Consider the following 27,536-nt stretch of genomic DNA (forward strand, 5'->3'; position numbering starts at 1 on the left):
TGGTCAGGGAATATGACAATGTTAGGGTTTTGCAGTTTTTACATGGGGGTGTCTAGGTCCTCCCACATAAAGTGTCTGGTATTCTCAAATGGTCACCCATCTGGTACTGACCAGGTTCAAGGTTGCTTAACTTCAATGGCCTAACAAGAACTGGTGTGCCAGCATGATTATTCCATAGAGATTTCAGTATTACTCTCATGTAACTCATTTTACTTAAAATTATGTTGGAGTAAAAAAATAAAACATTAAATAAATTACAGCAAGTTGAATCATACATGCAAACTAGTGTTAGAATTTTAGAAAAATATAATATGGCTGACAATAATATTGGATAAGATATCACGAGAGATCACTAAATTAATTAAACAAAGGGAGGTAAATCCACTACCTTTATTTTTAAAAAATCATTTAAAAATAAAGTTGGGATTGTTGTCCTTGATTACATAATATAAATTTAAATTATTGTTCGCTGTATTTTCCAAGATTCAAATGTTATTTGTGGCAAGTTTACAAAGTTGGAAATTATGAAAAATCTAGTTTAAAAGGGGAATTAAATAGACCATAATGAAAACAGAGGAAGTGCAATGATTCATTAATGCAGTGCGATTTTTCGCTGACGATATTAAGCATGATCGGTGAAAAAATACCACAATTCATCACCAGTTTAATGAAGAGGAACACTTGAATATTTTTAATGACGGCAAAAAAAAAAAAAAAAATAGAAAAGAAAACGGTAAAAATATGAAATAAAGTATAAAATTATTGAGTTTAAAAATGAAACATGCGTCTTCTTTTTCTTTACATTCTCCATTTTAAATTATTGCTATCCTTTCAAAATCCTTAATTTACTAGCCACAACTATAAGCGGCGCTCACAATCACCAACAAAGTAAATCATATTTACTTATACATTACTTACGCATTGTTTACCTTGGCAATACATGTTTTTTTTTTTTCAATTATTTTGGGACAAGTAACATAGAGTTTCCTTTAGTATTTATGTCTGTGAGTTTTCCCTCTTTCATGTATCATGTCTTATATATATCTTGCATTTATCCTTGACAAAATATCCATTGAGACACACACACACACATATATATATGTGTGTGTGTGTGTGTAGATGAAAATGTTTATTATCATTTTATCATCTTTTTATTCCGCCTTCATGTACTCAAGAAAACGCAACATGCTGACTGTGTGGCACAATAATAAAATCCCTTTTTGGGGGAGTTCTTAACTTCTGCAGATTTAAAAATCTTGTACCTGTATTTTCTTGTCCTCAAGGGTTGGGGTGGAGACAAGTAAAATCAAGTCAAGTCTTGAAATGTCAGCGCACATCAGCAGTTTATGCAACCGAGGTTAACAGGTGCAAGCGGTTAGATCTACTTGTCTGACGCCAGTATTTGTAAAACAATGACAATATTTCACCCTCTTTGTTTTCAATATGTGTATCCCTCTCTTTCTCTCTCTGTCTCTCTGTCTGTCTCTCTCTCTCTTTCTCTGTTTCTCTCTCTCTCTTTTTCGTTTTTCGCTATGGGGGAAATTTTGTAATTCAGTTGTAATATGGACGTTGTTAGCTGCGGCCATAAAATGCTTCTATTTCAATTCTTCAGTATCATAATAGGTATTCTTCAACATCCCGAGTATTATGTTGTAATATGTTGTTATATAATTGTTAAACGACTGGATTCTTACATGCTTGCAGAAGTGGCAACAAGATTTTTTTTAGTCTTTAGACATTTCATCTGCAGATATTTGACCAAATTATTTTTTTATTTTGATTCACCCCAAACAAGGAACATTGCCACTGAGACGTAAGGGGTAACTGTGGATCAGAGACAAGATTTATAGAAAGCATCCTCTGTGTGAATTTGAGTAGTGAGATGTTTGTTCACAATTTCTGCATGTCGACTAAGTCAGGGAAAAAGTGAGCAGAGAAGAGAATTCTAAAGCAATTCGAGAAAAGAAAGTATCAGAGTAAATTATCCTTTAGCAGAATGGAACCTCGACTATGAATGGATGAAATGTAACTTACTGTCAAGTTTGTCGAGGGTATTTACGTCAAAGGAGCACCAGAACAGCAAGTTCATCAGAGCACATTCCAATAAAGTACTTGCAAAACATGTAAAGGGATGCAACACTGTGGTGATGGGACAGGAGCTGGAGCTTGTTAGATAGTAATAGTGTGGGACCTATTCGATTACAGGCTCTTTGAACTCTATTTAAAAAAATAGTTGATGATGCACAAGCTAAGATGTAACAACAATACTCCAGGCATGGGCGGATTATGGCCTTATAGAGATTTAGAGATGTGAAAAGTTTTCTAGCACAATAGAGGGAGCCCACTTTATTTGCAGCAGATTTGGCAGTATCTTCTATGCACTTGTTCGGGAATAAAGGGTTTTTGTAATGTTTAAAACTTTTCAAAGTAAAGAGGGAGAAACGTTTTTGTGAGATGAACATTTTTATTTCTTTTAAAATTCATGGAAGTCACGCGAACGGCTACATCTATATCTTTGATAAATTAGACATAAGAATAGAGTGTTGACATAACATAAAAAGACTTATGGAAATGAATTCAGAGAATATTTTGTCGTCCGTGAAACCTGCTAATTTTATTAATATAAAAAAAAATTTACAACTTTTTGCTTTCAAAACCTGATGGAACTTACATTCTATCCATTATATTGAATGAATTCCCCCCTCTTAGTGTTACACACAACTGATGGTATTAATTGCATCCAATGCCACCAAATCTGGCAATGAAGAGCTGCTTTTGGTAAACTTCGTTTCAGAGTCTTTGATTTAAGGTGTAATAACAAAATCTTATTGTCCTTCCAACATGATTTTATGCATCAGAGGCACAGAAAACATCCTGTCGGTATCTTAAAGCACTCAAAACACTACATCAAAGACATTTACAAAAATTAAAAAAAATAGCTGGCAAGATTGTTGAAGCAACATTAATGTTTTTTTTTTTAATTATTTTAAATTGCATTTTCACCTCGAACAAGGCACAGTGCCACTTTGATGTAGGGGTTATTATCAGGGACATAAGTTGCAGGGTTACGATGTAGTGAGTTGAGCAGCAAGATGTCTGTTCATGTTACACTTGAACTTCTGGATGCTAGTACAGTTGAGGAAGCAGGAACCCGGAAGGGAATTCCAAAGTCCAGAAGTTCTAGGGAAGAAACTATTGAAGTAGAAGTTCTAGGGAAGAAACTATTGAAGTAGAAGTTCTAGGGAAGAAACTATTGAAGTAGAAGTTCTAGGGAAGAAACTATTTAGGGATCTCTACTGTGTAAGGGTGGGTCTTTGCTGTTTGTCAGGTTTGTCGGGGTATTTACGTCAAGAGGGTACAAAGACTTCTTGTTAATCGGAGCATCCACCATTAAAATACTTGTAAAGCAGGCAGAGGGAGGAAACAGTTCGTTGATGGGACAGAGGTTGAAGCTTAGATGACAGTTCAGGATCTATCAGGTTGGCAATTCTCTTTTGAACCCTATCCAGGAGTGAGAGACTAGTAGCAGATGCACAAGCCCAAATATCCTGGAAAAGTTTGATCTAGCATATAGGCTGTAATTGTTGAAATAGTTTGTAAGAATGAACAACCAGTCCTACTTAAAATATAGTTGCATGCATCTCGAATTGGACTGAGAGCAAACGAAAGAAAACACTGGAAATCTATATGCTCGATTCAAGTGATGATGCAACAATAACATATGAAAATTGGTCAAAAGCAAAGTTTGATTTGTCAACTTATATGCTATTTGGGTTTGACTTTTAAAATCCGACAGGATAGACATATGTTAGATATTTGTACAAAATATTCCATATTTATTATTTAAAAATGTTCCATATTATCAGTCGATTGGGTCGGATTAATTTTAAAAATAAATTGTAATCAACTTGTGTTATTATATGGTCAATACCATGGTACAAAAGATGTTGTAAGGATGAGCAATCAATTCTATCCTAAGAAAATGTTTTATTCTGAACTTAATGTGGGAGTTAGGAAGGTTGCCGGGCGGAAGAAGTGGTGCAAGTATTGTTTGAAGGAGGATACGAAGAGATATAGAATTGATCACACAACATGAGGGGTGAGTGCACTCAGGAATATAAAGTGGAGGAATGGAATAAAAGTTGGTGTGAAAACGTTAAAAGTGAATGGCATCGTTATGCTGAAGAACTGAGAGCAGCAAGAATAGTGCATCACAAAATCAATCATGCACACATTTGCAAAACGATAACGTATGCCTGAATTGTGATAGGATTTGTGGATTTCAGGTTGGACCGTCTTCTCATGTGATAACTTATTAATAAAACTTGCATACACGATTTGAGTGACGGCCATGATTATGATGACACACAAAAGGATAGCTATTTATTCATATCTATATTGAAACAAAGATACAAGAAACATCATTATATTATAGACTAGCAGGGGTGCCCAGCCTTGCACGGTCATAAAATATGCTTAAGTATATTTTAATTCATGCAGGTTTCGTATTTATTATTAGAGAGCCAATTGTCTATTGAATATTATATTATACCTAATATATAATGCTGATTTAAAAAGTGGAATGGGGAAACAAATGGATGGTCACATTCAATGCTGCCAAGACTAAACTTTTTTCCTTCAATAACTACAAGAAACCTTCTCTACCACCAATAGCAAAAGCCAAAGACTCTTTATCTTAAAGTACATCTTTTAAACTCTTCGGCTTAACATTCACAGGAAACACGAGTTGGGAAAATTACATTGAGAGCATTGGCAGGACCGCTGCGAAAAAGGTAGGTTCTGTCTACTGTGCTAGAAAGCTACTAATGCCCGAAAGTATCCTGTACCTCTATAAGGCCACCATTCGCCCGTGTATGGATTATTGTTGTCACATTTTGGCGGGTGCATCTGCTACTAGTCTCTCACTCCTAGACAAGATTCAAAAGAGAGTCACCAACCTGATAGGTCCTGAACTGTCATCTAAGCTTCAGCCTCTGTCCCATCGACGAAATGTAGCATCCCTCTGCCTGTTCTACAAGTACTTTAACAGTGAATGCTCTGACGAACTGCAAAATACCCCCGACGACGTAAATACCCCCGACAAACCCGACAAGCAGCTAAATTCCACCCCTTCACAGTTGAGATCCCTAGACTTAAGAGAGCCTTCTACTTCGGTAGTTTCTTCCCCAGAACTGCTAGACTTTGGAATTCCCTTCCAGGTTCCTGCTTCCCCAACTGTACTGACATACAGAAGTTCAAGTGTAACGTGATCCAACATCTTGCTGCCTAATTCCCCACACAGTACCCCTGTAGCTTATGTCCCCGATAGTAGCCCCAACATCAGAATGGCAATGTCCCTTGTTTGGGGTGAAAATGTAATAAAAAAAAAGATTTAAAAAAATGTTTTGTGCATCATCAGCTACATCTGGCGTCAATTAAAATGGATGGCTCTCGTCTAGAAGAGGCTCCATGTTTTGACAAGCTTCTGGGTTTGACCTTTACTCTTAATCTGAAATGGAACACGTACATCAAGTCTGTTGCCAAGGTCGCTGGAAAAATGGTAGGATCCTTCTACTGCTCCAGAAGATATCTCACTGCTGATGCAATTCTCTATCTATATAAAAGTCAAGTACGTGCTGACACATATGGGCAGGAGCTACTAAAAACAGCCTATCCTGCTTTGACAGAGTACAAAATAGACTTTGTGGCTTAGTGGGGGTACCCTTTTCTCTTCCCTGCAACCTCTCTCCCACAGAAGAGACGTTGCGAGCCTGTCTTTGTTTTATCGTTATTTCCATGGCAAGTGCTCGTCTGAGCTCCAATCTCTGGTCCCCCCTCACCAATTTTTCACGAAAAACCACCGTCCATAATTTTCCTCATTCTTTATCTGTGCCTAAATCAAAACGTAAATTCCATGAACAAAGCTTCTTTCTTAGAAGTGCACGCTTGTGGAACTCTCTTACATTTGCCTGTTTCCCACCTGACTACAACGTGGATGTCTTCAAGTCCAACATAAACAAATTCCTGATAAACAGCCCCTTTAAGTAAGACATTTTATCAAATCTCCAATACTAACGATTACTACGATATTATCCCATAGATTACTGTACACGCAATAACCCTTATCCCTGAGTGGCTTCCGGGACTTGATAAGTGGTGACTACCATGTAAAAAAAAAAGATCACATACAGCACCTAGTATTCCCGAATGGTTACTATATACTGGCCAGGATCAATGTTGCTTAACCTCAGCGATTTAACAAGAATTATTGTGTCAAAGTGATTATCCTGTCTATATCGGAATAAGATCCGTTACAAAGAATTTCCAATGAGATTAAAATGTCATTTCTTTAGGGAAGTCATTTCCCATTAATACTAAATGAATACATTTTCATTTAAGCTCCGTTTTCTGATGCATTCTCTTGCGACAAAACCTAGAATATTTTGCATTTCATTTTAACAGCTTCTTTTGAATTAATCATCAATTCCTAAATCGATTTTAATGTCTTTTATTGTGACTCATTAAGATGAAACCGCCCATTGCCCTTTAACGGATAATTATATCCTCAGCACCCTTCATCCTAGTGCTCAATTCTTTACTTTTGCTTCGGTCATTCTTTTCTGTTTCTTTCAAAACTGTGTTATCGCATGTTCGTGTGTGCCAGTGCGATTATATTGAACTAATCGAATGCGAAGTGCATTTGACTGTCTTTGAAAATGCGGCAAAAGATGAATTTTTAAATATTCCATTATTGGTACATTGTTCAATAAAGACTTACGTTCATTCTTTGGCTGACTTTGAAGTTATGGTAAAATAGGGAATCTACAGAGAGGAAATGGAACTTTGATTCCATTGAGACCAATAAAGGACCGAAATTTTCAATCTACATTGTCTTTTATGCTATAATTGAGAATTCCATGATAAAAGTCCTCATATTGAAGAACTCTAGATATCCAGCATTTACTTGAATAGCAGAATTATGAAAATGAAAAATACTATTACGTTTCAAAATTATTTGAATAGCAGAATTATGAAAATAAACAATACTACTGTTTCAAAATTGTTTGAATAGCAGAATTATGAAAATTAACAATATTATTGTTTCAAAATTGCTTGAAAAGCAGGATTATGAAAATTAACAATACTATTACGTTTTAAAATTGTTTGAATAGCAGAATTATGAAAATAAACAATATTATTGTTTCAAAATTGTTTGAATAGCAGAATTATGAAAATTAACAATACTATTGTTTCAAAATTGTTTGAGCAGAAGAATTATGAAAATAAACAATACTACTGTTTCAAAATTGTTTGAATAGTAGAATTATGAAAATTAACAATACTATTGTTTCAAAATTGCTTGAAAAGCAGGATTATGAAAATTAACAATACTATTACGTTTTAAAATTGTTTGAATAGCAGAATTATGAAAATAAACAATATTATTGTTTCAAAATTGTTTGAATAGCAGAATTATGAAAATTAACAATACTATTGTTTCAAAATTGTTTGAACAGCAGAATTATGAAAATAAACAATACTACTGTTTCAAAATTGTTTGAATAGCAGAATTATGACAATTAACAATACTATTGTTTCAAAATTGCTTGAAAAGCAGGATTATGAAAATTAACAATACTATTACGTTTCAGAATTGCTTGAAAAGCAGAATTATGAAAATTAACAATACTATTACGTTTCAAAATTGCTTGAAAAGCAGAATTATGACAATTAACAATACTATTACGTTTAAAAATTGCTTGAAAAGCAGAATTATGACAGTTAACAATACTATTACGTTTAAAAATTGCTTGAAAAGCAGAATTATGACAATTAACAATACTATTACGTTTCAAAATTGCTTGAAAAGCAGAATTATGACAATTAACAATACTATTACGCTTCAAAATTGCTTGAAAAGCAGAATTATGAAAATTAACAATACTATTACGTTTAAAAATTGCTTGAATAGCAGAATTATGAAAATTAACAATACTATTACGTTTCAGAATTTTTGAGTTCATGATCCTTATTTTGGCTTCATACTCTCGTCTTAGATGTTATTCTCACAACATTGTAATTTCTGACTTTCTTTAAGTACGTCTTATTAAACATGGAAATCTGTATAGAAAATGATAAAAATGGATTTGAAATAAAGAGGGACAGGTAAGTTTGGAAATTAATTTTTAAAAGCCGTCTAACATCTGCCAGCATGTAAAATGAATCTAAAACCGATGATGATGATATTGATGTACCTTTTTTTTCTATTTTTTACAAAGGAGTCCCCTCTTATCAAGGTCCTGAAGCAACTCGAGGACAAGGGCTAATGAGTGTATGGTAGTCATTGGGACAATAGTATAGTAATCATTCGTGGAAATTTGGTATAATTTTACTATTTAAGGGGACGGTTTAACAAGAACTTGTTTATGTTGGACTTGAAGATAGCCATATTGTAGTCAGCTGGAAAGCAAACCAGTGGAACAAAGATCTACAGGTTAGCAGTTCCAGGAGAGAAGTTTTGTTCATGCAATCCAGGTTTAAGTTTAGGCACAGATAGAGAGTGGGCAAATAACGGTTTAAGATAACGGCTTTAGCTAGTGTGTTTTGTGAAGATTTGGCAAGAAGGGACTATAGATTGGAGCTCAGACGAGCACTTGAAATGAAAATAATGGTAGAGCAGAGACAGGCTAGCAATGTTTCCTTTCTAGAAAAAAACGTTGCAGGGAAAAGAAAAGGCATCACCTACGAGGTTACAAAGTCGGTTTTGAACACTGTCATGGTAGAGTATGGGCCTCCAAGCAGCTCTTATCCAGATGTTGCAACAGTACTCCATCCTAGGACGTACTTGGTAAAGAATTGCATTGGCAGTAAAGTATCTACTAGAACGGTAGAATGATCCCACCAGCGACCTTGGCAATGGATTTGACGTATGTGTTCCACTTCAGATCAGAACTGAAGGCCAGACCCATCAAAAAGCTTGTCAAAACAAGGAACCTCTTCAAGACGAAAACCATCCTTTCAATTGGGGCCAGACGGGGGTCAGAGCGTTGATGATAAAAGATGGAAGCTTGGTTTTAGATGCATTAAAATTCACCATCTACCTCTTTCCCCATTGCACCATGTGCTCAAGATCAGAGTAGAGAGAATCAGAGAGATTTTGGTCATTTCTGGCCTTTGAAGTATTCCTATTTACAATGCCTCGCCACGGAACAGAGTTAGACACCAGGATCGTTTTTTTAACATGGAGAAAAGGAACAAAAATAAAAAATTGTCTTAGTCGTGAAGGATTTCTTCTCCACTGAGAAAGAACAAGAAATTGAAGTGAAGCATCTGAAGAACAGATACTACACTTGGATCTTGGCCAAAAGGCCAAGAACAAGTTGTGTTCTGGCCTTTGAAGTGTTGCCATAGATACGAGTGGCATCTCCATAAATGTCTACAAATGATCTAAGAATGTGAATCATTGATTAATCTTTTACAGTGATTACTGGCAGTCCTAAAGGCGACTTTTGTCTCAGATCATCGATGCCATCGATTGGAAATTTGAAAAAAGTGTTTTCTATTCAATACTTTTGCGTAGAGTAATTTTGAAGTTTGATAAAAAAAAAAAAATGGATTCAACCATGAGGTTTTAATTTTCCTTCCACATCAGCTAAAATAACTTTACGAGCTATTACTTACCAAATATTTAAGATGTTACTTACCAAATATTAAAGATGTTACTTACCAAATATCAGGCAAAAATGGCGGACATAAACTAGAGTTATAACAGAAAATAATATGTATCTAATACTGATGCATGTCGCTGTGTATATGCAGATATTTATAAAAATATCACCAACGTTTTAACAATATATCAAATCAGTGCTAACATATGAATCTTTGTGTCATTCTACTCTGTCCTCACTGACTCAGCTAAGATCATGTCATCTATAGAATAAAAAGCATTTTCCGAATCTAAAACAATAAAAAAGAAAGGATAATTAGGATAAGATTTAGCTGTGAATTTTATCAACTTTACTTTGGATTATGATCAAGTCTATATTTTCAATAGAGAATTCTTCATAAAAACAGAAATTAAGAATTCTTGTCTCTGAAATTTCCAATCAAATATTTTGAATTTGGCATTAACTCTGATCAATTTCAACGAAACAATGTTTCTTTTTTTATAATTTTCATAATTTTTATAATCAATTCATTTCATATTTAAGATAAACTGAATCGACATGATTTTTCATTCCATTGCTCATTTAGAACTCGACTTACTACCGTAACTGCAAAAAAAATGTCTTTTCTTTCTCTGTGTGCCTACCATCCAACGGAATTTCCATGAACAGAGTTTCTTTCCAAGAACTTATCAATTGTGGAACACATTATCGCGAAACTGATTCCCTGCAGACTACAACATATTCGTCTTCAAATAAAATATCAACCTGTTATAAACTGCCCTTACAAGTAACCAAATTTGCAGAACATGAACCGTGGTGGCCCGGGTTGCCTCGGAAGGATCGTTAAGGAAAACATGGACACGGAGATAAGCTAGAAGAGGTAAAATATATTGAAACAAAAACAGCATATACAAAGAGCAACAATAGTGAGTAGCGCCAAGATAGCGGCCTATGAAAGTACACTGACACCCCTCCCCGGGAATTATAACTCTCAGTTAATTTATACAGTTCGGAAGAGTTCATCTTTAATGCATGGGTGAATCACCACAACAATAACGTTATTAACATGGTGAGAAGAGGGCATTTTCTAATTATTCTGTTCTTTCACCTAACAAATTTAATAAACAAAAGATGCCATAAAGATTGATTCTTCCTAAAAAAATCGTATAAAAATACATAACACTGTCCATATTCTACGTAAGTACCCGAAATTTTGTTGATTTCATTCATCATTTTCAATCCTTTCACAATATTCATCATCATTCATCTGACAAGTCGTTAATTTCATTAACTTTTATCCTCGAGTGGGTTTTAGCCTTAATAATTGGTGATTCTTAAACAACACAAAGCAAAAACTTGTGCGGTTTATATACCGTGCTGCAATGATTATTTAGGAAGCCATTCTTAACATGGAGAGAACTTTGTTAACTATTCTGTACTTTCACCTAACAATTTAATGAATAAAAGTTACCATATGAATTGAATTTATCTTGAAATTTCTATCTAAAAATAGCACGGTCTGTAAACTGCACAAGTAATACAAAAACAATTAAAAAATGCTTGTCATGTAATTAAAAGTTCGTTTTCGAAATAAAGTTTCATTTTATCCCTAAAATGTTACGACAGTTATAAGGGTGACCTGATACGATGCAGGAATTGAATTCTCTAAAGCATTTCTGAGAGTCACGGAACCAATCAACCTTTTATTCAGCCCCAGAAGCATTCAAAGAATTGTGTCTTTGGAAATAATTAGAAGCAAATATTAATTCCACACGATTCTTTATTTCATGGACTTGTATACATTTGTCATTTTGAACACATTTTCCTACCACAACTGTAACCAACATTTCTTTCTTGTGCCTACTTCAAACGAAATTTCCATGAATAGGGTTTCTTTCCAAGAACTTCCATCTGTGGAACACATTAAAATGAGACTGCTTTTCTGAAGACTACAACATGGTTTTTATTCCGTTGACTTGTATATATTAATCATTTAGAAACCAACAATAAGAAGCTGATTGTTAATTTAAAGTTTATTTTCTAAATAAGTTTTAATTTTCTCCCAAAAGTGTTCTGAAAGTTATAAAGATGACCTAATACAATGCATGAATTCTCTGAAGCATTTCTGAGAGACATGGAACCAATTAACCTTTTATTCACCCCCAGAAGCATAAAAATAATTGTATGTTTGGAAATAATTAGAAGCAAATGTTAACTCCACACGGAATGAAGACTCAGATTATGGTTGTTGCATTAACACTTTTACATGCATTAAAATAAAGGTATTCATTTTGATTCTGTATCACTATTACATAGAACCATCAAGAAATAATTATAAAAGACATTGAGGTTAGAAAAATACGAAGCTTTGATTGGTTCAAAATGCTGCATATCCGTATCTGAGGTGACTATAGACACAGGAATTTCTTTAAGTAGCTGGTAGATAATCTATGCTTTTACTACCTTGGTGTGCTCTGGTCTAGGGTCACTGTACTAGACGTAAATAGATATCATTGCAACTATTTGTCAAAAATTACAGATGAGGAATTGCCCTTGAGAGCAATGTGCTAACACTAGCAAGCGAGATTTCTATGAATTCCCATCAATTGAACACATTAAAAAGAGACTGCTTTCCTGAAGACTATAACATGGTCTACATTCCATTGACTCGTATATATTAATAATATAAACCCCAATAATAAGAAGCTGCTTGTTAATTAAAAGATTATTTTCTAAATAAGTTCATATTTTATCCCCCAAGTGTTGTGAAAGTTATAAAGGTGACCTGATACGATGCAGGAATTAAATTCTCTAAAGCATTTCTGAGAGTCATGGAACCAATCAACCTTTTATTCAGCTCCAGAAGCATACAAAGAATTGTATCTTTGGAAATAATCAGAAGCAAATATTAATTCCACACGATTCTTTATTTCATGGACTTGTATACATTTGTCATTTTGAACACATTTTCCTACCACAACTGTAAACAACATTTCTTTCTTGTGCCTACGATCAAACATAACTTCCATGAATAGAGTTTCTTTCCAAGAACTTCCATCTATGGAACGCATTAAAAAGAGATTGCTTTCCTGAAGACTACAACATGGTCTTCATTCTATTGACTTCTATATATTAACCAATTAGAAACCATCACTAAGAAGCTGATTGTTAATTAAAAGTTTATTTTCTAAGTAAGTTCAAATCTTATCCCAAAGTTTTGTGAAAGTTATAAGGGTAACCTGATATGATGTAGGAATTGAATTCCCTGAAGAGTCACGGAACCAATTAACCTTTTATTCACCTATAGAAGCATAAAAACAATTGTATCTTTGGAAATAATTAGAAGCAAATGTTAAAAGGGTCTGGAAAATGATATTAAGACTTTGGTTATTCCATTAACCATTTTTTTTTTACAATTAAAAGAATTACATTTTGAATATATTAGATTGGTGCAAAAATAATGTTTTTTGACGTTCAACTATATATATAAAAGCAACATTACTTTTGCACCAACCTAATATTTCGAATATATATTACATAGGATCATCAGAAAATTAGTGCAAAGCGCACTGAGATAAATACGCAGCTTTTGATTGGCTGAATTAAACCATCTGACATGACAGTTGATGTGAAACAGAATAAAAGATGTCGCCAAACATGAACATAAGTTAAAAGAGGTCAAAAGAATAACTAGACAAAGAGTTTAGCTAAATCCGAAGTTTTGATTGGTTGAAAATACAATAATAACCATAAAACAGGAAAGAAGATTAGAATAGGATAAGAGAGGATTTGAAAACAGTTAGAGAGAGAGAAAGAGAGAGAGAGAGAGAGAGAGAGAAAAAGAGAGAGAGATAGACTACCATATAGATGTGCTGCTTCCTCTCACCATTGGGTCGTCATATAAATACAATGAGATTATGAAACAACTTCTGTTTAGTTAAAAATATTGATGTCAAAATAAAAGGTTCTATTGGAAGAATTTTAGTAAAAAACATTAAACAAACAATTATTTATGGATGACTAGAAAATGTAATCAGTTACAAACTAATAAAATATTGACAGTTCAAAGGTTTTCTTTCAAATCGTCCGGACAAAAGACTGGAAAGATTAAAGTTTTGGTAGGAGTTTCAGTAACTTATATGTGTATTTATACTTAAATCATCTGCCATAGATGGATTTGAAGTGAGGTTGTAGTTTGCAAGTAATTAATTAATGAGAAATCAGTGCGAAATACGTGTCATGTAATATGCTGATAAGAGCTTTAGATACCTATGAAAATGGCCTAATCTTGTTCTCTCTTACCCTCTATCCCTTTCTCTCTCTCTCTCTTATATATATATATATATATATATATATATATATATATATATATATATATATACCTATTGCAACAAGATTTTTGAAATGGCGATTTCACATTACAAAATATAGAATTCCAAATTATGCAGTTATTTTCTTTTTCATCTAATCCTGTTTTTCGTTGGAAAATTCCTTTGGTTGGAATTAATCTTTTGCAATCACTGCATTACTTTGTTTCCAATAATTTATGCTAGTCTAAATATTATTGTGTAGTGATCATCAGTTGTTTATCATGAAAAACTGTTTGAGGGATCTTTATATCACTTATGTCGATTTTTTGTTGATTTCTTTTAGCGATAATAAGATTATTAGCGTCTCCATCCTTGGAGATCTAGGAAAATATTTTTCCTTACAAGATCGCCCATAATTTTTGGACATAAACAAATATTATTTATTTATTATTTCTCTTATAAAACAATGATCTACGAACGCATGTTTCGCGGTACTACCATTTGTCAGCGTAGCTTAATCGATAGCAAACATTGAAAAGCAAAGATGTATTTATTTCACATTCATATTGTTTTATTGCTGATATGTTGCGTCTTACACATGTTTCACTGTTCTCACGAACAAATCTTCAGAGACATATATAAGTTCTTTGGAAAATATACGCAATATGTTTTTGTTTTTGTTTTTATATTTTTCTTTTCTTCTTGGATTGAAAAGATGGGAGAAAAGGAAATGAAAACTTTTAAAAAACATCAAAGGGGATTAGACGAAGGGTGTGTATGAAGTCACTGAAAGATGAGATCAATAAGTGGAGTAGCCAGGAACGAAAAAGAAACGCTGAGGTGTGGGCAACTTGGAGGTTTCCTATTGGGGATGGAGTGGAGGGCATTCACTCGGCTAGCTAAGAACCTAATCTAGATATCGGGCTTACCCTGAGAGGTCTAGGGTCCGATAGGACCTGGAACTGTGTGTGTCATACTCAAGCGGAGAACACGAACTCCAACTTGGTACCTCTTTGTGCACACAGGCTCACTATTCTGATCCATTTTCTGTCACAGGCCACAAAATGTAATCTTTTCCTATCGGAACTGGTCTTGACCTTCAGTTGGTGCTTGAAGAATGCGATCAGATCCTGATCAGCCAAAGATTCACCCCCACACTTCTCATTTAGTCACGACGTCTACACCAACATTCTTGCTACAGCTAGGATCATGAGAAACATCATTCGTCTCTCCCTGTCCCACAGTGGCTTCACGCTGTGGATGATATAGGATGCGTCTATTGGGCAAGGATGCTCGGGATTGATATGAGCCATCACTTCATTGACATACGCCCAGTACCATTAAAGTTCACTGCATTCGAAGAACACATGTTCTGCCATTTCTTCTACTGGGGTCTCACAATGGAGACACCCAGATGACCTCCCTAGTCCAGCACTTTATTGTATGGCATTGATGGTAACGCATTTCAGGCCAATCGCCAGGCCAATTAAATTTATTGTTATTTTATGTTTCAAATGTCATTCCCGCCCCCCTCCCACCACAAAAAAAACAAAAAAAAATTATATTTGTCATGTTTTGCCCCCCCCCACCTCGATCGCCAAACTTAGAAAAAATGCTAGAGATGACATGTCTTGCTGAACACTTTGTGGCCAAAAGGTGGGTGCTCATTTTACGTTATATTTATATAGCAAAGTGATCCCCACGGCAAAATGTTAATTTTCTTTTTTTTTTTAAAATTTCTTCTTTCATATTATTTATAAAGACTGTTAAAATGTATTAGGCCCCCCCCCAAAAGTAGGTTTTAATTTAGTTTTAGGGGTTAAACGACGCAGGGTCACGTCATATAAATTGACCATTTTTAATTTAAGATAGTAAATAAATTATAAAGAAAATCTGTTTCGCAGGCAATTAAACACACTTGCTATGGTATAATTATTATAATAAATCCTGAGCAACACCGATTAAATTTTATAAACAAAAAAATGGAGCAGATAATGTATGAAATGATGGATTTTGCTCACATGGAAAATTGGCCCTGTGTCTGACAAACTCTACCCTCGTGGGGATGCAAGTAAATGAGGACATTAGTTTTTATTATTTTTCTCTAACCTCATACCCCCCCCTTCCCCGGGCATCGGCGTTGAAAATAAGGAAAAATGATGTATTCTGGAGCAGAAATTAAAAAAAAAAAACAACGTATAAATTATATCGGCGTACTTATAGTTTACATGACCAAAGAAAACTACTAAATATAGTTAAAGAAATGGATAACCCAACAATAACAAATAAAAAAGGTTACTTAAACTATCACAGTTATCTCCCTTTGGTTTTCTGGTTTGAAAATTAAACGGTTTCAAATTTCAGATAATAATAAGTAAAAATAAGTTAAATCAAATATAAATTGAAATGAAAATAAACTAAATAATATTTTTTTTAAACAGTACAGTTGAAACGAGGCTATTATGTTGAATAAGTAATATCAAACTAATTATTTAAATAGATTTAATTTAATGTGATATGCTAATGACCGTAACTCAATCAATGTAGGTGTGGTTTGAAGAATGCTATGTATAGAAATTACGTATAAAATATGTCTCCTTTGACAGAAGTATCCTATCATGGGCGTTAATATTTCTTGACCAGGAGAGGTGTATAGACATAACACCTTTATATTTCTTTGATCATGGGGAGTTGTACACGCAGACAAACACACACGAACGCTACTACTTTATATATATATATATATATGTATATGTATATATATATTATATATATATATTATATATATATTATATATATATATATTATATATATATATATTATATATATATATATATTATATATATATATATATTATATATATATATATATATATAATGTGTGTAAAAAACAGAATTCTATAAAAAAATCATTTTATTAGAGATAATAGAGGCACTGTGTTTTTCAAATTAATTTCTGTACTGAAAATGAACGTCTACACACTTTCATTCCAGCATGATTTCTATATATACTATTTATTCAAACGGAATCTGCATTCAATCCACTCATTTGCATATTACATTAAAGAAAATCTATTTTAATAATTAGCGCCATGTTATTGTTTGTTGCACCAGAATTACTTGAGTAAGCTCTATTTAGAAATATTGTTTAAAGTAGATTTATTTTTAATCTAATTTAGTTTCAATTATAAGACGACACCAGTTGCCTTTAAAAATGGAAGTAAGTTTATTTATTTAAGCTTTAAGAGTTACTTCCTGTTTAATTTTCATAGACGAAAACGGACGTATTTTATGCTTCAATAAATCCAATATTTGGTCCACTTTCAGGAAAATCAAGAAGTTAGAATATTCAGTGTATCTTAAATAGTATGTGACTGAACCCTCCGCCAGCCAATATGTTTCAACCTTCAATAAGTTCCTAGACATTTTTTGTATAGGCATTTAAAATTGCCATAGACTCTTGAAAAATTAGTTATTGCAATACATCTATGAGATGACTGACCAATTTTTACGATTTCTGGTTCAAGTGAACAGCCACAGCAGGAACTGGAATACACCCTACTAAAGCCTGATTGTCACAGCTGGTGAATTTCAAAAATGCAATCTAGACGTGAAAACATTTTTAGAAGAATGATATGCAGTAAAATTATGTTTTAAATTTGAGAAAAATGCAACGAAAACATATGGAATGCTTCAAACTGATTTTGAACCATTTTGTATGAATCAAGCACAAGGTTTTTGAGTGGCATAAGAGATTTAAGGAAGGCAGGGAGTCTGTGATGAGAGGTGTGAGAGGAGTAAGGAAGTCAGAACATCAGAATTGATTGGCCAAATAAAGAATTTCATGGATAAAGACTGTCGTGTGTCTATAGCGACAATAAATGCACAGTTTGATGTCAGTGTGGGTGTAACCAAGTTATGGGGTTGATATGCCGTTATAGAGAAAGAGCCAAAAGAACGAAAAAATAGGACGATCAAATGACTCTTTGGTTAGAACAGACAAAGGAAAAAGTATGTCAAGAGATACTTATTGTTGTAACGGTCAGAGTTTTGAGTGAGCTGGCTGTTTATTTTGAAACACAAAATTCGAGATGAAATGACAGGCGGTTGTTTATTTTAGAAAACAAGGTTTGAAAGCTGATGACAGGCAAGTTTTCTTGTTGTAAACAAATACAAACTCGTGATGTCTAAAGGGCATTGATGGATATGTATATATTCCTCGAACACAGAGAAAAGAACAGAAGGAGAAGAGAGGAGGGGGAGAAGAGGGGGAGAAGAGAGAATTCGATTTTGGCGAATTCAGATGGTGTTAAAGTCGGGCAGAGAGGGCTTTTGACTTAAAACACGTATCTCCAATGGCCGAAAAACTTATCTGAACTCGAGTCACAAGCTACCGTTTTAAAATAGCTACAGCCAACTTCCTTCAAACTCTGAAATATTATTAGACCATTATTATTGTGAATAAACCCAGATTAATTGTTTATTCGTGTGTGGAATCGTTTTTATTTCCTTTTTCACCACACTATAATCCACGGCTCTCTTATCAGCGATGTTCGCCAGTAAGCGGGTACGCAACATCAGGTCCCGAGTATAAATTTAGACGACCAACTGATAATTCTGTCACTACCAATACCAGCAACATTAAAACGGCTAAGAATTATCACCGGCAGTGGTCACTGGAAGGACGAAAATAGTGAGCTGCAAACCGCCAGAGTCGGGTCGTCTTCAGGCTGCCGTAATTGGAGTGGAAGAGTTCTGAGGTCGACGATCGTCTCAACCGGCCGGCTGAAGGGGGTGACATGGGAACTGTACACACAATTATTCAGAAGGAACTGAAGGCACGGAAGATTTGTATGAAGTTTGTCCCAAGGGTGCTACATCCTTGTCACAGCCTATTTGACCTAAACAGGCATCAAGGCAGTTACTCCTCCCCACCCACCTATAGTCCAGACATTGCTCCTTATGACATTTGGTTATTCCCTAAGCTCAAGGAAAACCTTAGAGGCTGTCGTTATGAGACAATTGAGGAGATAAAAGAGGCTGTGATGAGGGTCATTGACACACTCACACAAGAGGACTTTCATGATGCCTTCGTTATGATGCGTTAGAATAGTACAAGTGCATTGCAACCGGAGGAGATTACTTCGAAGTGGACTTGAGTTTCATGTGTGTTTTATCAAATCAATAAAAGTGCCCATACAAAAAAGTCTGGAAACTTATGAAAGGAACCCTCTGTGTGTGCATGTATATATATATATATATATATATATATATATATATATATATATATATATATATATATATATATATATATATATATATCTCCCTTTCCCATAGTTGTCTATTTTTTTCTTCTCTTTCCTCCCATTCAGCTTTAATGGGCATTTTTGTAGCGATTAATTATTTGAAACGTTATTCAAAAAACCTTTCACTCTTGAAGATGGGTAGGTCAAAAGGTACATCAAGTAAGTTTTCTTTTAGTGGATTTGACTTTTTTTCTTTCTTATACTTTTATGCTTTTAGCCGAACATTCTTTTGACTATTAATAACTAAAAACATGTGTCTTTGTTTTGTTTTTTTAGATTTTTTTAGCTTTTCTAGGTAATAGTGTCCTTTGTTTCATTTATTCTTTTTAAAACTTTAATTTAAATTTGTTTCACAAAACGTCTTTATATATATATATATATATACATATAACAAATGAAAAAGTCTATATTCCAAATTTCATGATGTTGACCATCTTACAATTTATTTCTTTAATTACGCTGACACTTACATGTAATTAAAGAATAAATTGTAAGATGGTAAACACCATGAAATTTGGAGACTTTTGTCATTTGTTTGCTGTATGCTCTGTAATTACAATGCGCTTCATAAATTAAGTATTAGTATATAAAAAAGGGAAATATAATTTTAAAAAATTCATATTTCTACAGAAATATATATATATATATATATATATATATATATATATATATATATATATATATATTTAAGTACTATTTACCATATTATCCTATTTCTTCGTTCTCATTTCATATCTAAAACTCATTAAGCCAGTTTTTTCTATATTTGTATTTAGTATAATCCTGACCTTTCTCCTCTTCTGATGAGAAGCACTAGCTTCAAAATGCTATGACCTTAATAAGTTTTTTTTTAATTTCCCTGTAACTTTTCTTTGTTGTTCTGATGATATAATAAAGTTATATTATATAACTGTTATTCCTCATCTTTCATTATACATATATATATATATATATATATATATATATATATATATATATATTGAGGACAAATAACTATAGTAAAAATTTCGCAAACATAGGAGGCATCTAGTTTTCACAAAAAGCTTCTAACTCCTCTTTGTGATCTTTGCATGAAACTAAATATAGTCCACATTGCTTTCCCTTACGAAGATAGCTGTGTTCCCAAGAGTTATATACATAGAATACATATACGCATACCTAACTTTATATATTCGAAATATATTGTTATTTCAGAAAGAGTGGTAGTGACATTCTAAGTGCTTTCTAGTTATCTTCATGATGGAGACATAATCAAATCAAGACACAGCTCACAACTAGAAAGCAATCATTCCGGATATGAAAGACAATTTGATAAAATTCCTTAATATGGAACGATTCCGTAAGCTACGGATAAAACGAACAGCAAAAATAATTCAAGCGAGAAAAGCGATCTCCATTAATGCATAAGATTGAAACGAGTAGTAAATCTACCGAGTCCATTAGAAGAACGGAATTGAAGGATCCTCACTTCCAGGAATGACACAAGAGAGTTGGCTAATTTGGAGAGAGAATGGTAAAATATGATTAGCAAGTCATGTCAGAGTGCGGCAAAAAGACAGAAGAATAAAAGTCTAGATTAATTAGGGTCTAGATACCATCATACGAGTTACTTTGTATACAAAACGAAGAATAATAAAAGAAATAAGACAAAAAAAAAAACAAGTCCATTTACTGCATGGTAAATGAAGAATGTTTGAGATTAGCGTTGATGTCTCTTTTAGTAAGACATTCTCTAATAGTTTCGGAATTGTTTTAGATAAAGATTGATAATTACGATTATTTGGACTAATATTCTCATCTTCATTATATTAACCTTATTTAAGCCAGTATAAACTAAACTCATCGCACTTTACCTTCTTTGACGTACATAACTCTGATTAATTCGACCAGCAACAAAATACACCACTTCACCATAGAGGTCTGTAGCAGTCACAGAGAATTATTTTCTCTTGTGAATCAATGCCCCCCTCTGAGTTCTCCGGCCACAGGCTGACCAATCAGCTAATAGGGCGCATTGATTCACCTGCTCCCCAAAAGTCTGGAGGGACTGCAAGCAGTCAGATCCGGACCGCCAGCGTAGCAACATCTATCCTCACCACCAGACATCTCACTATAGCATTGACAGTCTCGATTTGAGACAGCTGCTATCAAGCCGGAGACGATATGGTACTTACTGACCGACGACGACCTTAAAAGAACTTTCTTTTACTTCTTCCCTTTTAGCAGCCTGACCTGCCAGTTATATATATATATATATATATATATATATATATATATATATATATATGAATACATATATATATATATGTGTATATATATATGAATACATATATACATATATATGTATATATATATATATATGAATATATATATGTATATATATATGAATACATATATACATATATATGTATATATATATGAATACATATATATATATATATATTGTATATATATATATGAATACATATATATGTATATATATATGAATATGTATATATATATATGTTATATATATGATACATATATGAATACATATATATTTATATGTAATTATATATGAATATATATATATGTAATATATATATGATACATATATATATATGTATTTTAATATATGAATACATATATATATATGTATATATATATTTGTATATATATATGAATACATATATATATACATATATATATGAATACATATATATGTATGTATATATGAATTACATATATATATATATGTATATATATATATATATATGAATACATACATATATATGCATATATATATATGAATACATATATATATATGTATATATATATATGAATACATATATATATATGTATATATATATATGAATACATATATATATATGTATATATATATGATATACTATATATATATGTATATATATATATGAATACATATATATATATATGTATATATATGAATATATATATGTATATATATATGAATATATATATATATATTATATATGAATACATATATATATATGTCTATATATATATGTTAATACTATATATATATGTATATATATATGAATACATATATATGTAATATATGAATACATATATATGTATATATGAATACATATATATATATATTATATATATATATATATATATATATAATACATATATATATGTATATATATATATGAATAACATATATATATATATGTATATATATATGTATATATATATGAATACATATTATATATATGTATTATATGAATACATATATATATATATATTTATATATATATATATGAATACATATATATATATTTATATATATATATGAATACATATATATATATTTATATATATATATATGAATACATATATATATATGTATATATATGAATACATATATATATATATATTTATATATATATATATGAATACATATATATATATATTTATATATATATATATATGAATATACATATATATATATATGATGATTGCAACGTCTTGTCAGGACGAGTGCCACTCCCTCAGGTACTGAAAGTCATGAGCCGGAAGATGACATTAACTTTAGTCCTGCCCGAAAAAAAAAAATTCACACGCACAAGCAGACATGACACTGAAGACGGTCACTGGTATATATACATATATAATATACATGCACACACATATGCACATACACACATACAAATAACCCACATATATGCATACATACACATTACATATATGCATACATAGACATACTTATACATAAACACACACAAGACGGTCATTGGCATGCATACACACATATACATATATATATATTCAAACGCAAATATACGTATATACAGATACACACATATCTGTAAACATACACATATATGTACATACACCATGAATACACATACATACATATACAGACACACATGCATACGTACAGATATATACACATATACATACATACATCCATACACGCACATACATATATATACACACTTACCTACATATACGTATTCGTATGTAAATATGCACTCATACATACAGATATACATACATACACACATATACATACATACATCCATCCATACGTACACATACGCACATACATATATACACATACACTTACCTACATATACATACATGTACGTAAATATGCACTCATACACACATACATACATGCCCACACATACACACATATATATGTATACATACACACATGCATAAATACACATACACACGCCCATATACATACATGCACACATACACACACACAAACACACATATACATACATATAAACATAGATATACATACATACACATGTATATAAACATACATACACCTATATATATATATACATAGATACATATAATAATGGCAGATCAATTACTACATGCTTCCAGCATTTCAGACCTACACGCGTCACAACTTTTCCGTTGCAATAGGACCGTTTCTTTTTTTTTCTTATAGCCTGTGGGAGTATCTGTACCTGATCGTGTTACAGAGTTTTAGCTTTGTACGACAGCTAAATCTCTCTCTCGGTTCAAAATTTTGACATTCAGCAACAAGCAAGAGCAAGATAGCCAGCAACAAGCCAAACTGCAGACCAGCTAATTGCGGGTACTGGTCTCCCGCTTTATGTTTTTTAACTCAGAGATTTGCTTCTCCTAGAGGGGTTGCCTTCACCATGGCTTACGGGAGCCCTCTCCACCCCGCATACACATTGAAATAAACACATGCGTACATAGACGTACACCAACATACGTGTGCATGCGCACAGACATACAAACGTAATCACGTAGAGGCACACATATACGCATATACACACACCTGCAAAATACACATGAATAAATAGTCCAAAAGTGATAAATAGCACCTGATCCTTAATATATATGTATGTATATATATATATATATATATATATATATATATATATATATATATATATATTAAGGTGCAACCAGATCAGGCTGTCTGAAGATATCAGCTTCCTGATTCAAATACACTGAACATTTAAGTTTTTTTGTTTTTTTTCTATTATCTCTTTGCAAAACTTAATCATGTTCTGCAAAGCCAAAAAACAAAAACAACAGTCGTGCTCTCTCATTTTCTGTATCCCTCACTTACCTGTTTGAAGATATCGACTTCCTTACTAAAAATGCACCAAACGTTAACGTTGTTATTTTCTGTTCTCTTTGCAAAACTCAGTCATGTTCTGCAAAGGCAAAATAAACAACAACAGAATCCTCTCCAAAACAACCACGCCAAACACTATGAATTAACATTTGAAAATATAAAGAACATGCTGGAGAAAAAGTTAACAGAAGTTAGAAATAATTGTAAGAGGGAAACAGCTTAAGCTCAGAGAAGGCATACCGAAATCACCAGAAAATGCAGTGAGTTGCAGTAATTATTTTTAGGATCTCGTGATTTCTGGAAAATTTATAACAGTGTAGTAAATAATGGGGCAATCAATAATTCTCCTACTACTCAACAACAATGAGGTTGTTTGCACGGTAACCAAGAAGGCTAACTTGCTTACCCGGTAGTTGACCTTCAACTCCACTTTAAACTCAACAAACCACTACCTCCAAAATTTCTCTTCGTGGGCGGAAGCCGCTCTTAATCTGAAAATCACTCGTTCTCATGCTTGTGATATCATAAAAAATCTAGACACCTCAGAAGTGTGGGCTAGATCACATCCATGCTATACTATTAAAAAAATGCTCCGCTGAGGTTATCCCAGTTCTCTCCAAACTCTTCAACAAATGTCTCACCGAATCTTGCTTTTCTGACTGCTGGAAAATTGTTTCTGTAGCGTCAGTTTTCTATAAATTCTGGTGAAAGAATTGACCCACTCAATTATCGCCCCATTAGCCTCCTTCCTCTCCTTACCAAGAAATCGTTGAGTCTTTAATGAATCAAGCACCTCACAGATACTAAACTTCTTTCTGACCGATAGTATGGATTCAGGCAAGCTGGCTCTACTGCAGATATCCTTACTGTAATCTCTGAACGCATATACCATACACTAGATAAGGCAGGGAAAGCTAGGGTAGTAGCTCTAGATATATCTAAGGCCTTGAAAAAGTATAGCACGAAGGTCTTCTCATGAAAATTAAACTATAAAGCATTACTGGATGAATATTTAATATAATCAAATCTTTAGACAAGAGAAAAATCCAGGTTGCATCTGCCACTAATCTCTCGCTCTTAGATAAGATCCATGAAAGAGTCTCCAATCTAATAGATTCTGAAATGATAAGGCAAAGGGGCAGCATTTTGAAGGAGCAAAAATAGAAAAAAATTAAAATATTAAAAGCTAAAATTTTTTTATAGTTTTATATCAAAATGAGTTCTTACGGTCGTAATATATTTTTGTGTTTTATGCGTATAATACTGTTTTCAAACGAATTTTTTAACTGTAGTATCAGTTTTATGTTCAATGAAAATAAATATTTAAAATTGAATATTCCTGTTTTATATAAAAAGAATAATTTCATTAAAAATTTCGTGGAATAATATATATGCCCAGATTATATATTTTATTCATGAGCAGTCTTAAAGCATTCATCATTTTTCATATTTTATACAGCAAGTATTTTTAATGGGAGGGAGACAAATCTTACGACCACCCCGGGTGGCAAAAAATAGTTACTAAACCACTGAGGTCCCATACTGTCAACCAAACTCCTATCCCTGTTTCATTACCGAAATGTTGCATCTCTGTGCCAGCTTTAGAAGTATTTTCATGGAATGTGCTCCGATAAACTCCAAGCTCGTGTACCCCCTTGACGTAATACCCTTGACTAACTCAACAAATAGCAAAATCTCACCCCTACACTTTCGAGATCCCTAGATGCCAGACAGCCTTCTACTCTAATAGTTACTCTACTGACATTCAAAAGTTCAATTATAATGTTAACAGCCATCTTGCTGTTCAACTCCCTACATAGTATTCCTGTATATTTGGTTTTAAATAGTAGACACTTACATCCAAGTGGCATTATGTCTTGTTTGGGGGGGGGGGACATTAAAAAAACAACTTTTTTCTATTTATTCCAAAATTACTGGATTCGGCAAAAATAACATGAAAAGGGTTGATATGCCGTGAAAAATACTACCCAAACATTCAGGGTTATATTATACTATGCTTTACTTGAAAGTAAAGCATAGTATAATATGGCAAAATAACTTTCACACATATTTCTAAGTAAGCGAGGTTGCAACATCCAACTCCCTCTTCTTCATAAAACTTCTGCAAAATGGAAAATGGAAGATCAGATATTTCAAATTGTTAAACACGAAAAGTTCAACACGGAGGAAACATCCCGCAAACAAACATTCAAATCTGGTTTAAAAACAAACAAATAAGTAATAATTTCAAAATATTGTAAGAGAGTTTAAAGTATAAAACCAAACGATGTTCCAAAATATAAAAAAACACATTGACATACTGAATTAATCTCTATTACACATACACACATAATAGTGTTGGAACGATTCGTTAGAATCAAAATCAGTAATAGGGCAACTAGGAACTTTTGGGGGTATCGAATTCGTGAAAATTTGAGTCTCATTTCCGATTCTAAAACGATTCTTTAATTTTTTCTTGGCAATTATAAAGAAACAAACACAGGTTTATTTATTTATTTACTAACATTTCAGTCCGGCGTTTCCCGGGTGTTTGGAGGTGTATGTTGAGCAAAAAAAAAAAAAAAAAGCGGTCAATTTTTTTTTTAACTTTGACCCCTATTATGACCCCTTAACATTTATTGTTTTGGGCTCAAATCAAGTTATTAAGTTAGATCCATGTCCAAGGAACATATATCTAAAATTTCAAGTGTTTAGACCCCAAATTGTCGGAGGAGTTTGGTAGAGTTCTCAAAGGCCAAATCGTTGAACTTTGACCCTTTAACAGCCAAATCTCTGGCCGAAAACCGATTACAAAGATTTTCCCAAATCTCAGTACCCTGAATATCAAATTTCGAGTCTGTAGACTAAAAATTGACAGAGTTATTGCGTAGGGAAATGTACACAGACACACACACACAGACACGTTCACTTTTATAGATTTGTCAGCAGATTGTTTATTTATGAAATAAATCTAAGAGACATTTATTTTAGTACATAGTTGATAAAAGTTAATATATCTCTCAGATTTCACAGTTAATTATTAAAAGATTTAAATCGTTCTGGCAAGTTTTATTTTTAAGTTTTCTGACACCAGCTTGGTCTCGTCGTTGTCTGAATTGGTCATCTCTGAAATAATCCTACGTTTTATTGTA

The 27,536-nt window shown here is 32.8% G+C and overlaps 1 pseudogene; it reads right to left on the bottom strand.

The window, feature by feature from the left end:
* Positions 1–9,225: 9,225 nt before the first annotated feature.
* LOC145285271 (U2 spliceosomal RNA) lies at positions 9,226–9,381 on the bottom strand (annotated as a pseudogene).
* Positions 9,382–27,536: the final 18,155 nt, after the last annotated feature.

The sequence above is a fragment of the Euprymna scolopes genome, chromosome 9 (assembly GCF_053919585.1).
Source record: "Euprymna scolopes isolate OS-2025 chromosome 9, ASM5391958v1, whole genome shotgun sequence".
Taxonomy (NCBI): Eukaryota; Metazoa; Mollusca; class Cephalopoda; order Sepiida; family Sepiolidae; genus Euprymna; species Euprymna scolopes.